The 13,956-nt window shown below is 43.6% G+C and overlaps 1 protein-coding gene and 1 long non-coding RNA gene across 2 annotated transcripts in view; one reads left to right on the forward strand and one right to left on the reverse strand.

The window, feature by feature from the left end:
* Positions 1 to 1,416, reverse strand: part of NAXD (NAD(P)HX dehydratase) — a 49,874-nt gene extending 48,458 nt beyond the window's left edge. Inside the window, exon 1 of the mRNA XM_073212359.1 lies at positions 1,131 to 1,416. The gene's annotated coding sequence lies outside the window, so the exon portion shown is untranslated. The remainder of the gene's footprint in view (positions 1 to 1,130) is intronic.
* LOC140843339 (uncharacterized) lies at positions 129 to 9,480 on the forward strand. The gene is made up of 3 exons (XR_012120967.1): positions 129 to 245; positions 3,823 to 3,970; positions 7,267 to 9,480. It is a non-coding gene; the product is annotated as an uncharacterized lncRNA (long non-coding RNA).
* Positions 9,481 to 13,956: the final 4,476 nt, after the last annotated feature.

Consider the following 13,956-nt stretch of genomic DNA (forward strand, 5'->3'; position numbering starts at 1 on the left):
GGGTAGTAAGCTGGAATTATGTAGAAACTGACAAGAAAAGGATTGTATTATTCATGATTAAAGAAAAATGTTTAACATTATGTAAACCTTAAAAAGATATAAAAATAAAGACCCTGCCGCTTGATGTCGGGAGATGTTTCAACCTTGATGGGTGTTTCGTCTCCTCATTCAACTCCTCACTGGCCGACGCTGTCCTTTCCTTCGTGACCCACACCTCGGCTGGAGCTGGACCCCGGCACCCCTCGGTGAGCTTCCCCTTCCTCTTTGCTTTATTCAGGTAAACCTGCCTGTGTCTGCCGGGACTCTGGCCCGTTCCCCCCTGAGAGCGGATTCAAATAAAGGTTTTGCTCAGCTTCCCTACTGTGTCTTTGTGGCAGGGGTGGGGGTGGGGGTGTGGGGGGCAAGAACCCAGGGGAACAAACTCAACCATCTAACACTGGGATAATTTTTCTAAGTTTACAAAGTATGAACTCCTTAATTATTTTTATTTCACTCAGTAAAAATACATGAGTTTTTATTTTATTTTATTCAGAAATTTGATGTTTTAATTTATTTATAAACCATCAGATTATTTATTTCTTACCAGTATGAATTCGTACATTTTATTATTTATTGTAACTGGGGGGAAAATCCTGGGATAAAATACCTTTGAAACTGAAATCAGTCAAATGGTGAAATAAAGTGGGAGAAACCCATTTATTGCTCACAAGCAGTCGTCCACTTCTGCTCTCCCTTGTCCCTGGTGACGCGGCTGCAGAAGAAAGGACCCCACCCAACCTCCCCCATCCAGATACGCCCTCGCTGGCCCGTGTTATTTCCTACTTAATTTGGAGATGGCTACTTCTCTTCACTCCTTGGAAACACCTATTGATATGTAGATGGACTAAGGCCAGGACTGCAGTTTGTAAGCAATAAACGGGTTTAAACTTAATTTCTCCCTTTGACTGATTTCAGTTTTAAAAGTATTTTTGCCCCTGGGATTTCTTCTCCGTGGAGTTACAGCCCCTCCCCTTGATTTGGAGGGAAAGGTCTTTGTAAACTTAGAAAGCTATTGCAAAGTTAACTGCCCCCCATGTGGCGTTGTGGTGGAAAGAAGGAGACAGTGTCAGTGAAGCTCCTGGGACACCCACCTGCTTCCCTGTGTTATCACTTGTCTTCCAAAGACAACACGATGGGAGGCAACAGCAGGCAACCCGAAACGTGGGCGTCCCCTTCATTTCCTGGCATCATCTCTGAGCTGGAACGTTGGGCTCTTCTCTCTGGCAACGCTGAGAGGTAACCGTCACCATCCATGAGCCGTCTTCCCCAGGCTCCTGGCCTGCAGGCAGCTGTTGTCCTCAGGCCGGGCTAAGAAATGGTTGTAGGGAAAATCAGCTAGAACCAGTTCTTCTCCCACCGCAAAGGTGAAACAGCGCCATGAGTGACGTTGTAGGATCTGAAGAATCAAAAGTTAGCATAAGTACAGCCATCTTAAAGGCTTAAATACCACCCCCTAACCTAGAAGGAGGAAAATTATTAGAATCTTGAAAAACAAGTTAGTCAGCCAGTGTTAAATGTAGTGACCTTTAATTAGCTGACCTCAAATCAGTTAATCATACACACCAAGCTTATCTTGCTAGAACCACCCTAAACATTCCGAAGGTAAACTTATCTAACCAGACCCCAGGATGTGGCCCCAGCCAAAGATTTATGTGTCTATGAAAAAACACTGTATTGTGATTGTAGAAAATGTTGCCCCCTTTAAAAATGCTATAAAACCTTCTGGCTTTGTGTGCTCAGGGTCCTTGTTGAGACCCACTGCGTCGGGCTAACTTGGACCCCAGCTAGCTGGTTCCTGAATAAATTCCTCTTGCTTATTGCATCAAGAGACGCCTTCCGTGAGTGATTTGGGGCGGCGTCCTCCTCTGGGAGAATCCAACAACGTTACAGGGGACCCGTAATGCTCACCCATCACATCTGAAAAACAGTTAAAGGTGACATAATATGTGATTTTTTGAGTAAGCATGAGGGGACTAGAATTAAAGTGTGACCAAGGATTTGCATTCCTAGTAATTAGTTGCCCCAGTGGGAGCGGCTGCTTATCCGGCCCATTGGTGACTGGGAGGTCCTTCATCTTGTGAATTATCCCTTGAGACATCTATTCTTTGTAGCTTTGCATTGAGGAGGAATATGATTAAGGGACATAGCCAGAAGGAAAAATAAAGTTGTTTCTAGAATCAGCAAATCTCTCTTTTCACACTTAAGGAAAAACCAGCCAGGCTCAGATAGATTTGGTGTCTCTGGGTGTTGCAGGGCAGCTGCGTCTGGGGCGGTCTCTCCCGGAGCACTGCGAGCAGCACTAGGAGAAACCTCAACCCGGACGGGGGAGGGTTCTTGGCTCTGAATCAGAAAGAATTCTTGAGCAGGTGAGAAGAGTGCAGGGAAAGAAGGAAGTCATCAGAGGGAGAGCGGCAGGGAATGGCGGCGAGCTGCCTTACAAGCAGCAGAGAACAGGAAAGCGCAGAGGAAAAGAGGGGAAGTTCCCGGCCTGGGGCCGATTCCCTTGCCAACTCCTGAAGCCAAGGTCACCTGGGGTCCTGTGTCCCTTGGATCTGCAGGGCATGGGTGAGACAGGGACCGTGGGCTTAGATGGAGCAGGGTGAGGGCCTCCGGAAAAAGAGCCCTACCAAAACTCTATGTTAAACAATTAAGCACAGACAAAGTCACATTAAATCTCTAAATTAAGAATATAAAACTAGGAACATAAACATTCTTCAGTGAGATTAGTTAAAACTAAAAAGCCAAGAACCACTTGACCTAGAAGTTTGAATACTCTGCAGTTAAAGAAAAGTATCTCAGCATAGCCTATATTATCACTGTGTCAATTAGAACATACCATTGTAAGATTTACTTTAGCACCTGCTCAAAGGCCCAGCTTATTCAGGAAGAATTCTATCTTAAAAAGCTAAGATTGCGTTTTAATCAAACGAACAGTGGCTCAGCCCACACTGGAGGCAAGGCAGACAGTCTTGATTAATAATATGCTTCCAGACAGAAGCTGATACCCTAGAAAAGAATTAAAGCAGTAAATTTCTTGTGTTAAGTAACTTTGAAGAATAACCCACTGATAAGAAACTTAGTATCTCTTCAAAAATAATCATTTTGGGACCATCTGGCACGTCTGCATCCCTGGCCGGTTGTCTCTCAAGTGCCTATAAATCCCCTAGACAACACATTGATGCCGGGGCTCTTCTTTGCAGAGTCGAAGAGTGAGCCTAGCAAACACTCAAGGTAGAAGAGGCAGGGAGAGGCTTTTATTTAGAGAGAAAGTGAGAGGACGGAGCTCGCTCATGCCGGGAGGGGACAAGAGAGCCCGGGGTGGTGCGTTGTCTACGGGATTTACAGGCAGTTGAGGATTTTTGGGAACTGATGAAGGGCTTAGGGGAGTGGACTTGTTAGATGTGGTCTTAGGATGTTCGTCTTTGATGAGAATTAAGTCCCTTTTAGCGCACTAAGTGAATCTTACACATGATTACGATTAGCATAATAAAAACATGGGCTATGCTGAGATACTTTTATCTGGGGAATATTAACTGATCTAGACTTAGAGCTTAATGTTTAAGACAGAGTTTTGGTAGGGGGTTTCCTTGCATGTAGTTACATTGCTCTGACTGCAAATACCCTGCTTTGCCTTTTCCGGAGGCCCTCACCTGCTCTGACTATACCCAAGGTTCCTCTCTCAGCACCACCCCGGACTCTCTTTTCCCCTCCTGGTGCAAGCCAGGAGCTTTTTCCTCTTACTTTATCTCTAAGTAAAAGCCTCTCATTTTCTCTCCTACTTAGTGTTTGCAAAGTTTATTCTTCAACTCTGTGAACAAGAACCCCGGCGTCCTGGGGACTGGCCCAACCACCCCAGGATTTCGGGAGCCACAGAGCACACGATGGAGTGAGATGATGTTCTGAGAACTTCCCAAAGAAAGGAGATTTTCAGGTAGGCTACTAGGAGCAGATACACAGCTGAAGTTTTGTCCAGATCACGCAGGTGACGGAAACATGCAGGCCCAAGTGTGAGCTCTCAGTGTTGGGGGAGAGGTGTTGTGTATTTTCCTCAGTCTTGTCCCCACCACGATAAAGAATTGAAGGGCAGAGACACAGTAGCGAAGCAGAGTAAAAGTTTTATTTACAGTTACTTAGAGAAAAACTGTAGGCCACCTCAGAGAGAGAGGAATGCCCTGAAAGGTTGGGCGTTCCCCCTTTGTGGGTAAAATTGTAATATTTCCAGAATGTCTCACCTGGCCTTAGCACATCTATATATCAGCAGACGCTCAAGGGTGGAGAGAGTACGGCTTTAGGGCATTTGCATCATTCCTCAGGGGTGGAGAGAAGTTCTCTATATCGATTACCTGGGCAAATTACCTGGGCAACGGGAGGGCGTATCTCTACCTGAGAGGGGAGGGGAGGGGAGGGGAGGGCCGGTTTTGCTTCTCCTGGAGCAGGAAAGAGAGAAGGCCCAGGACTGCAGTTTGTAAGCAATAAATGGATTCTAAACTTTATTTCTTACTTTGACTGATTTTGGTTTTTAGAGGTATTTTGCCCTAGGATTTCCTCTCCCCAGACTTACACCCTTTTAAGGATTTTCAGGAAGGTGACAAAGGGCTAGGGGTGTGGACTTGTTAAGTGGTCTCAAGTATCTTTGATGAGACATTAAGTTTCTTATCAGTCCGCTAGGTAATTCTGCAAAATTAGCTTAACACAAGAAATTTACTGCTCTGGTCCCCTCCCAGGATAGCCGCTTCCTGGTTTGGGAGCATATCAATCAAGACTGTCTGCCCTTCCTCCAAGGTGGGCAAAGTTATTTGTTTGTTGTTTGCTAAAGAGTATGTTAAGAATTTTTCTTCTTAACTTCCTGGGTTTTTTCAAAATGCAATTTTGGCTTTAAGGTGTGATCTCCCTGTCTTTATTATGCTGTTTATAGGTGGGCCTTTAAGCAGGCTAGAGTAAATCTTACAAGGATCTAATTGACACAGTGAAGACAGGGGCTGTGCTCACTTTTCCTTATCTGGGGAATATTCAAATATTCAAGGCCAAGTTGCTCCTGACCTTTTAAGCTTTAACTAATTAACTCTGAGTCTTTACTGGCTTTTAACTGAATCCTTTCTAGGGGGCTCTACTGACCTCATTCTCTGTCCACCCCTTATTTCTATTTTCCTGCCTAACATTAGCAGCCCCTTCCTACTTATTAGGAGTAAAGCAGAGACAGAGTGAATGAAGACTTGGAAATAAAATGAAATAGCAAAGAGACAAACCACAATAATCTGAGCAGTGAGAAAGCTTTGTTTGAAAGTACACGCTTAAAGAAAGGAAAGCACAGGTGGCCTCAGAGAGAAGAAGATGCATTGGAAGTTTGGGGACTTGGTCTTTTAAGGCTTTCAAGAATGGGGCAAAGGGCAGGGGAGAGGTTGTTGGGCGTGGGCTTGACTTGTGGTCTCCAGATGCTTATCTCTGGCGAGAGACACCATGTCTCCTCTCCTCTATTATCAGTCCTCCAGCTAATTTTGAGAAATAAACACAACACAAGGGATTTATTTATCGTGTTCTCCAGGATAGTGGTTACCCTTAAAGAGGGGGTACCTATCAGTTAAGACTGCCTGCGCTGCCTTAGGATAGGCTGGGGTATTGTCTGATCACCAGATAATATGTTAGGAATTTTACTTCTCAACTCTCCGCTTATTAAAATGGAATCTTAGCCTTAAGACGGGGTCCCTCCTGTTCTTACCAGACTGTTTATACCTCAGCATTTTTCATCATAGGCAGGAAAAGTTAATCCTGATGCTTGTCCCATATCCCCGCCTCACGGGGGCTTATTTGAAATGCTGAAGCACAAAGGTACTTAATGTTTTCATACAGATTAAGTCATCTGAATGACGGCTGTGACTCAGCATCTTTCTTAAAAACACAAATAAAATTATCAATTAAAATGTAGAGGCTGCTACTGACCTGTTCAGCTGTAGCAAAAAGCACTTGTTTTCTCGATCCTCTGTCACTGCATGAGCAGGAGGGGCGCCGCCTCGGCTCTGGGGGAGGCCGCGGGTGGAAGTTGAACTTCACCTGGTGATTTCACTGCAACCTCTTCTCATGTCAGACAGGGCCCAGCAAACAAATCTTTATCAAAATCTCAGACAACTGAAGCCCTTACTGTATTGGTCCCATTTGTGACCTGTGCTGGGTGTTCTTACTCACTTTCTCCTACATAAAATTCAAGGGGTATTTGTCCCCTTCCTCTGTCCTCTCTCCCTGCTTTTACTAAAAGAAGCCACACTGAACTGAATCAGAGCTCATGGAACTCCCCTTACTGGTCCCGATTCAAGAAGTTAACCTGAGAGGAAGTAAAACACCTGGCTTTGCCTGTGTGTACACACACGTGTGTATGTGTGTGTATACACTTCTATGTTACGTATCCACCAAACACCAATAAGTGAAAAAATAGGCTTCTCTTGATAGCTCTAATCTCTAAGACTTTAGAAGGCCCACATTTTCAGTAAAAACCTCGTATATAATCACAACATAAAGGAAAAAGTATTAGATATAGGAGTTCTAATGTTAGGCAGGAAAACAGATATGAGTGGGGTGGGAAGAGAAAAAGGCCAGGAAAGTCCACTAAAAAGACCCAGAGTTAATCAGTTAAAGCTCAGAAAGCAAGGAGCAACTTGGCCTGAAATGTTTGAATATTCCCCAGATAAAGAAGAATACCTCAGCATAGGCCATGTCTTTATTGTGTTAATCATGCAGGCCCAGCTTATTTTTTTAACTTTACCTATATGCTGTTTTTTTCCTTTTGGCCCTAATCAAGTAGTTTGTAACCTAGGCAACTAATTGAGCATGGAGGCCCTGCCGAAAACAACATAGTAAAAGGCAGTAAGGATTCCATCTGAAAGACTGTCTTTAAACATCCAGGAATTTAAGATGTAAGATTCTTAATTTACTCCTCCGCAGACTATAACTCAGCCCACCTTGGGGGCTGGGCAGGTGATCTTGTTTGATTTGCTCCCAGTCCAAGATGCTGGTAGGTATCCCAGGAAGAAATCAGAGCAGTAAATTCCTTGTGTTAAGTTGATTTTAAATATTCAGGGACCACTTAATGAATCTGCACCCCCAGCCCTTTGTTACATTCCTGAAAAATCCTTAAAAGGGGGAAGCCCCAACCTTTTGGGGCACTCCTCTCTCTGAGGTTGCCCGCACTTTCTAAGTGTGTAACCTTTTAATCTTAAACTCTCTCTAACCTTTCAGAGTGCCTCTCCTTGCTGAGGTTGCCGGAGTCCAGCTCCAGCGAGTCCAGGGGTCCCCGAAGGATGAATAGCATCGGTGCATGAGTGAGGACAGACACCAGCTGAGATGCTAAGCTGGCCTGTTTAGTGACAGAAACCTCAAGCAATATATAGGAGATTGGTTACATGAAATCATCATAAAATCATCATAAGGCATGTGTCATTCAGTGATTTATGGCATAACCTACTTCTTGGAATGTTCCTCTATTTTCTCAACCAAGAAAGGTCATCATATTTTCTTTTTCAATATATTTCTGCTGCTCTCATAACTTTAGATTCTAATCTCAGGTTAAATTTCTACAAGGCACCACAATGTCTTCTGAACATGTCTTAAAACTTGCTCACCTGGACTCTCACTCAGGCTCACTGTGGGGGCGTTTTTTCATAGTTCCCCAAAACCATTCACAGTAGAACGAGCAGCATTTACTCTATGGATCTTGACTGTAACAATGCGCACTGTAGTTTCTATAGTAATTATCCATAAGGGGACTCTACCAAGATTTTTCCACCTGCTTTCCCGACCCACACCCCATGTTAGTCACCTCTTGTTTCTCCTGGGGGCCAAGCTGGCCAGGGAGTTGTACCCCAAAGTCACCTGAACTTTCCTCTATTTCCCAACCCAGGGACAATAACCCACCGGCCCAAGGGGAATGTGCAGGGTCACAAGATGAGTTTTATGATTGCTTTACGACTCGTAGCAGTCCATTCTCTGGGGGCTTTCTCTGATTCACGAGGGCTGTTCGGATCTAAGGGAACAGTCAGAGTAAGCAATAGGAGAGATTTCAGTAGCTTCCCCTCTGGAGGCCCCCTGTGTGGCATCCACCCACGGGCCTGCGGGGCTGTGCCACCAGGCAGGCGGAGTCGGTCGGCTCCTGGCATGAGGTGCCCATACTTTTCCTCTCCTTAAGTAACTTTAAGTAAAACTTTACTTCACCACTGTGTCTCTGCCCTCCAATTCTTTTTTGCGGCGGGGACAAGGACCGAGGGAAATACACAGGGCTCCCCCAACACTAATAAGCAATAGCTTTGGAAATTGGGGAGGGGCACCAAAACTTTTTTGGCTGTAGAGTTTTCATCACCAAAACATGAAATTAGACTAAGTCACCTTTATTTTTTCTGTCACCTCTAGAAACATAAGTATTTCATCTTGTGAAAATTAATTAAGGGAAACCTCACTGGCATGGCATTGGGAGGCCAGCAGGAGAAGCTCTATGCCCACCCCTCCTCCTATCTCAGAGCCCATGGGAAGGGAGGGACACCATACTGTCTCAGCTACTCTCTCACCCCGCAGGAAGAAGGTGGCTCCCCCCTGCCGCCCTCTCCACCGGACCCCTTCCTCTGGAGCAGGTGCTACTCTCTGTTCTCCAGACATGCTTCTGCTTCTGTGTGGTTTGCACGTCCCAGATTTCAATTCTTTGGTATTCCCGAATAAACCCGTTTTACTGGTAAAATACCTTACTTTTATGTTAAAGGTTAACTATCTAGTAATACATTTGCTTATATTTTCTTTTATTGAGTTTGTGACCTTTAAAATACTGGTTAAAGTCCTCTAAGAGGAACAGTGCTTGGGGGCTGTCAATAATCCAGAATTTATATAGAGCAAGTTCCAAAAGATATTCAGACAAATACCTCTACTATATCTTTTTTTTTTAATTAATATTTGTCTCCAAAATAAAATTTGAGAAAGCCACTGGAAGGGTAGCCAGGTGATGTCATCTGACTAGAACCAGACGACCTCATCCCATGGATCTCCTCTGTACCTACGGCTGCTGCCTGTGTCACCTGAAGCCAACATTTCTGTTACATTTAAGAAAGATGAGTTCTTTCATAGTCTTACTGAGGACGGTGACCGGGAACAGCCCATCAGTGCGTTCCGATAAACTGCTCTAAAGCCGGTTCCTTTGGAGACATCTTAAGTACTTCCTGTACATGCAGAGAGGTTACATTTATCAGTGCGTCAAGCAGTGTGGCATGGGCACATCTAGTTATTTTCCCAGAGGATCCTGCTGTGCTCTTTCGGACTCTATGTCGCGGGAGGAGGAAAGGATGAGGGTGCCAGGAGGTGGATCACCTCATCTTCCTTGGGGAACGGAGAGGGCGTGTGTTATTCCCAGCAAACTCCTGGCCAACCCCATTCCTGGGCTAGGTTGAAACTGTTATTAGGTTAGGTTTTAAGCCCTGGTTTGGTGACTTGGCCCAGCAGAAGCGACCCCGTCTTGGGCCTGTGTCCTTTTGACGCCTGTATGAACAAGTTGCTGCTTTTGATCACCATGTAAAGCTTTCTGTGCAGTCCTGCGAGGCGTGTCCTCATTCACTCAATAAAGGGGGTTCAGGCCTGATGCTGATATGAGCTTCCCTGTGCAGGTTACCATGTGAACCTAGTTTTAGTTTTCTGGAATAAATGACCAAGAGTCCATTTGCTAGGTCATAGTGGTTGCATGTTTACGTGTTCTGTTTTGCTTTAACAAAACCACCCAACTGTTTCCCAGAATGGCTGCCCGGGCCAGTCTACCGCCTCCCAACTCCTGGCGTCCTCTTCCGTGGTTTTACTAGAGCAGGCAGGGTTTCAGCTGCATGTGTAGGACACCTCCATCTCCTACCAGAGTGATTTTTCGAGACAGATTTTTTTGTCCCCATGCTCATTAGCTTCACAGGATGACTGTAACAAACTGCGACCAACCGGGCAGCTGAAAACAGATCTATTGTCTGTAGAGGCCAAGGGCAGGCCGCCCCCAAATGGGTGACTCTTGGCATATTGATTACTTTGAATTAAAACAACTGAAGGACCAGCCAGTGAAAGAGGGGTCCTCTGGTCCTTCCTCTGTCCCCACTGAGACCAGGAGGGAAAGAGGCACCCTTATTACCAGAGACCGGGAATTCAGAGCTGGGGAGCCTGTATAAACAGACCTAGTCGCTTCTTTAATTCACTGCTCCAGCCCAAATGCTAGTTAGAATTCCTTACTAACTGTAGCTTCCCAACATAACTTTTGTCTTATCAGTTCCTTACAGATTTACTGTCTCTGTTTAAAATGCATAAAAAACCACCTGCCTTGGTCAATTCTTTGGGTCTCAATTTCATTGCTGAAAAATTTTATTTGTATTCTTTTCTCCCAGTATTCCATCTCATGCCACTTTGATTCTTAGACGGGCTGGAAGAACCTTGAAGGGTAGGGGAAAATTCTCGGCCCCCACACCTCAGAGTTCCTGTTACACCTGGAGCCCCCTGCTGTCTGTGAAGCCGGCAGGAAACCCTTGTGTTCTCCAGCTTCAGGCGGTGGTTGGTGGCCTCGGGGCCCTCGGCTCCCAGCTGGCTGTCCCCGCCCAGCGGGTCCCCTTGCATGTGAACGTGGCAGAGGGGATGGGAAGTCACAGCAAAGCTTATGGAACAAGGTTGTATCTTCGTGCCCTAGCAGACACTATTAACTTTCTCCCTCATTTTTGGTCTGTGAATGGTACCTTTTCTTTATTCTGTTTTATAATGATTTAGTGTTGATAACAGCATGCTATTGAATTTTTTTGCACTGTTGATATTATTCCCAACAGAACTACTATTTCTTTGTAAATTATCTCAGATCATCTACATGTGAAATTAGATCACCTGCAGATAACCACAGCTTTGGGTCTTCCTTTTTACTTTTTATAACTTTTACTTCTTTTTTGCTGTACTGGGCAGGATGCCCAACTGGGTGATGACTCATAGCAGTTGTAATAAGTGGCCTTATCCTTGACTTCAATGGAAATGCTTTTAAAGTTAAAACAAGAAGTTAATGTTTGCTTCTGGTAAGTACCTTTTTATCATGATAAGGAAAGGTCCTTTCATTTCATGTTTGTTAGGAGCTTTTAAAGAAAATCACAAATAATTATTGACTTCTAACAATTTTTCTGTATCTTGTAAAATTATATTTTTCTCCCTTTAATGTATTAATGCAGTGGATTACAATAATACATCTAGAATCTTATTATAGTCCTAGGCTAAACTATTTTGTTGTGGGGCATTAATATATTTATACACTGCTGCATTTCCTTTGCTAATATTTTATTTAAAAATTTTACATCTATAGTCACAAGTCAATAGTTTATATTTCTTGCATTGCTGTGGCTTGATTTTTATTAAACGTCAAACCAGCCTCACAAATTGATTTCCTCTATTTTTCTACTTTTTGATATATAGTCTTTGAATGAGGTCTTTCCAATGGTGAACCAGGTATCTTTTGATGTGAGCAGAATTTTGACTATGATACAATTTCTTTAATTATTATTTAGTTATTTATAGTTTCCATTTTTCTTCAATTTTTAAAATTTTTATAAAAATCACACATTCATCTAAGTTTTCAAAATATTAACATTGTTAGTGCTCTTACTTAAAATTATATCTGTAGCTCTACTACACTTCCATGGATATTGTATATTTGTCATTCTTCTCAGTCTTGTTAGAATTTCATCTATTAATAATCTTTTTAAAATAGTTTATTTCATTCATCCTTTCTTTTGTTTCTTTGTAGTTTTGTTATTTTTCTATTTCCTTGTACTTTATCTAAATTGACTTTGTTGTTCTTTGTCAACTTTTAAAAATAAAGTCAAATTAGTTACTGTTAAGGTTTCTTCTTTTCTAATCATTGCTTTTAAGGGATAGATTTTCCTCCAAGTCATCTCCTCCTCCAAGTCTCTATGGCTGCGGCAGGCCCAGGGCAGCAGGGTGGCTGTCAGGAATGCAGGCCCAGAGGTGGCCCCAAGCACACACCTTCCGACACCCTATCTGGGGCAAAGCCGGGGTGGAGCTGGGATCTCTGCTCCAGAGGTGCTTAAAAGAATTTTGGTGGAATCACTCAGTGAACTTCAGAATCTCTACAGACTCCCAGGAAATAGCCAAGTGATGAGGTAGTTAGCTCATCATTGTTACAGGAAGGCTCCCTTGAAGAAGAGAGAAGGTGGTTATCTCTTCTCCACACTTAAATCCCTCAAGGGATTTCTGCTGCCATTAGCCCCAGAAGGGCCCTCAGGCCTCTAGAGTGAGGATCTGCCCTGTCAGGAAATCTGGACATGGGAGGGCCACCAGCAGGGGGCCCAGGAAGCTGACCTGGGTGTCCCATCCCTGGGGATGTTTGGCTAGTCCTGGCTCTTGGCATCGCTGCATTAGAATCCTGAGGATATGTTAGAATCACCTGGAGCGGCTTCTCAAAAATACTGCTACCTGTGCAAAATTTGAAGAGTCATTTCATCAAAGATCTGCAGATAGCGAATAAGCACACAAAAAGATGCTCAACATCAGGAGCCTTTAGGGAAGTGCAAATCAAAACCAAAGTGAGGTCCCATGATATACCTACTAGAATGTCTAAAATTTGAAAGCACAACATACAAATTTTGGCGAGTATGTGGAGAAATCAGAATGCTCACACACAGCTGGTGGGCATGTAAAGCAGGTAGACACTTTGGAAATCAGCTTGATACCCTCTTAAGAAGGTAAACATAGTCCTACCACGTGATCCAGCCACTCAGTTTCTAGGTATTTACCCAAGAGAAATAAAAGCACATGTCCACGCTAAGACCTGTATGTGAATGGTCACGGCAGCTTCATCTGTAACAGCTGAAGACTGGAAATACCCAACAAGTGAGTGGATATGTAAACTGTGGTAAATCCACACAATGGAGTATTACCTAGCAATAAAAAGAAACACACTATTTATGCATACAACAACATGAAGAGATTAGGCCAGACAAAAATGTATAATATCGTATCATTAAATGTATATAAAATTTTGGAAACGCAGAGTGATCTCGTGACAGGTTGTCAGGTTCTCTGGGGGCAGGGTGGGTGGGAGGGCCACTAGGAGGCTTCCAGGGGGTACACATGCTCACATCTCGACTGTGGTGACGACCCCACACGCGAACATATTTGTCGAGCTTCACCAACTGAGCACTTTAAAAATGTACAGTTTGCTGTTGTCAATTATACCTCAACTAAGTTGTTAAAAAGAACTTCTGGCTGAGCCGTATGCCCAGACTCTGACTTTATTGGGCTGGCTGGCACACCAGGGTTGGAATTTTTAAGAAACTGCTCCTATCAAACAGCCAGGTGTGGTCACTATGGCTTCTGGTAGGATGATGGGGTGTAAGAGCGCAGGCAAAGGTGGGCATTGGTTTTTAATATTTGTGGCTGAGAGAAAATAATATATTTAAGCCAACCCAATGGACATTATTTAGGAAAATAGTTGAATTTACCAAGTTGGGGTCAGACTGCATGAAATCACCATTTTTAGGTCATAAAACTCAAATGACAGCAATTACATATGGTTCGACCTACAGTTTTGATATTTTCACCCTCATCAAACAGTTTTTAAGGATTGCTGGATAAGAGCTGGACCAAGTACCCCTAAATCCCTCACCTCAGAATATCAGAACTGCAGTGTGGTAGATTAAACAGACTTTACTAACACCCACCCCGTCTCTCCCTCCAAAGCCAGTAAATAGTCTGAATGGGCTGCAGGGAAATAAAATTCCAATTAAAGTTTAGCACAATGAATTTTACACTTTTCAATTGGTCCTTCCCATAAATTTCCATCCCATTTTTCCCCATTCAAATTTAAGATTTAGATCCACTTTTCTTTTTTCAAAAGTTATGTTATTGTTAGAAAATGTGAAAAATGCAGAAAAA

Source organism: Manis javanica, chromosome 9, assembly GCF_040802235.1.
Source record: "Manis javanica isolate MJ-LG chromosome 9, MJ_LKY, whole genome shotgun sequence".
Lineage (NCBI taxonomy): Eukaryota > Metazoa > Chordata > Mammalia > Pholidota > Manidae > Manis > Manis javanica.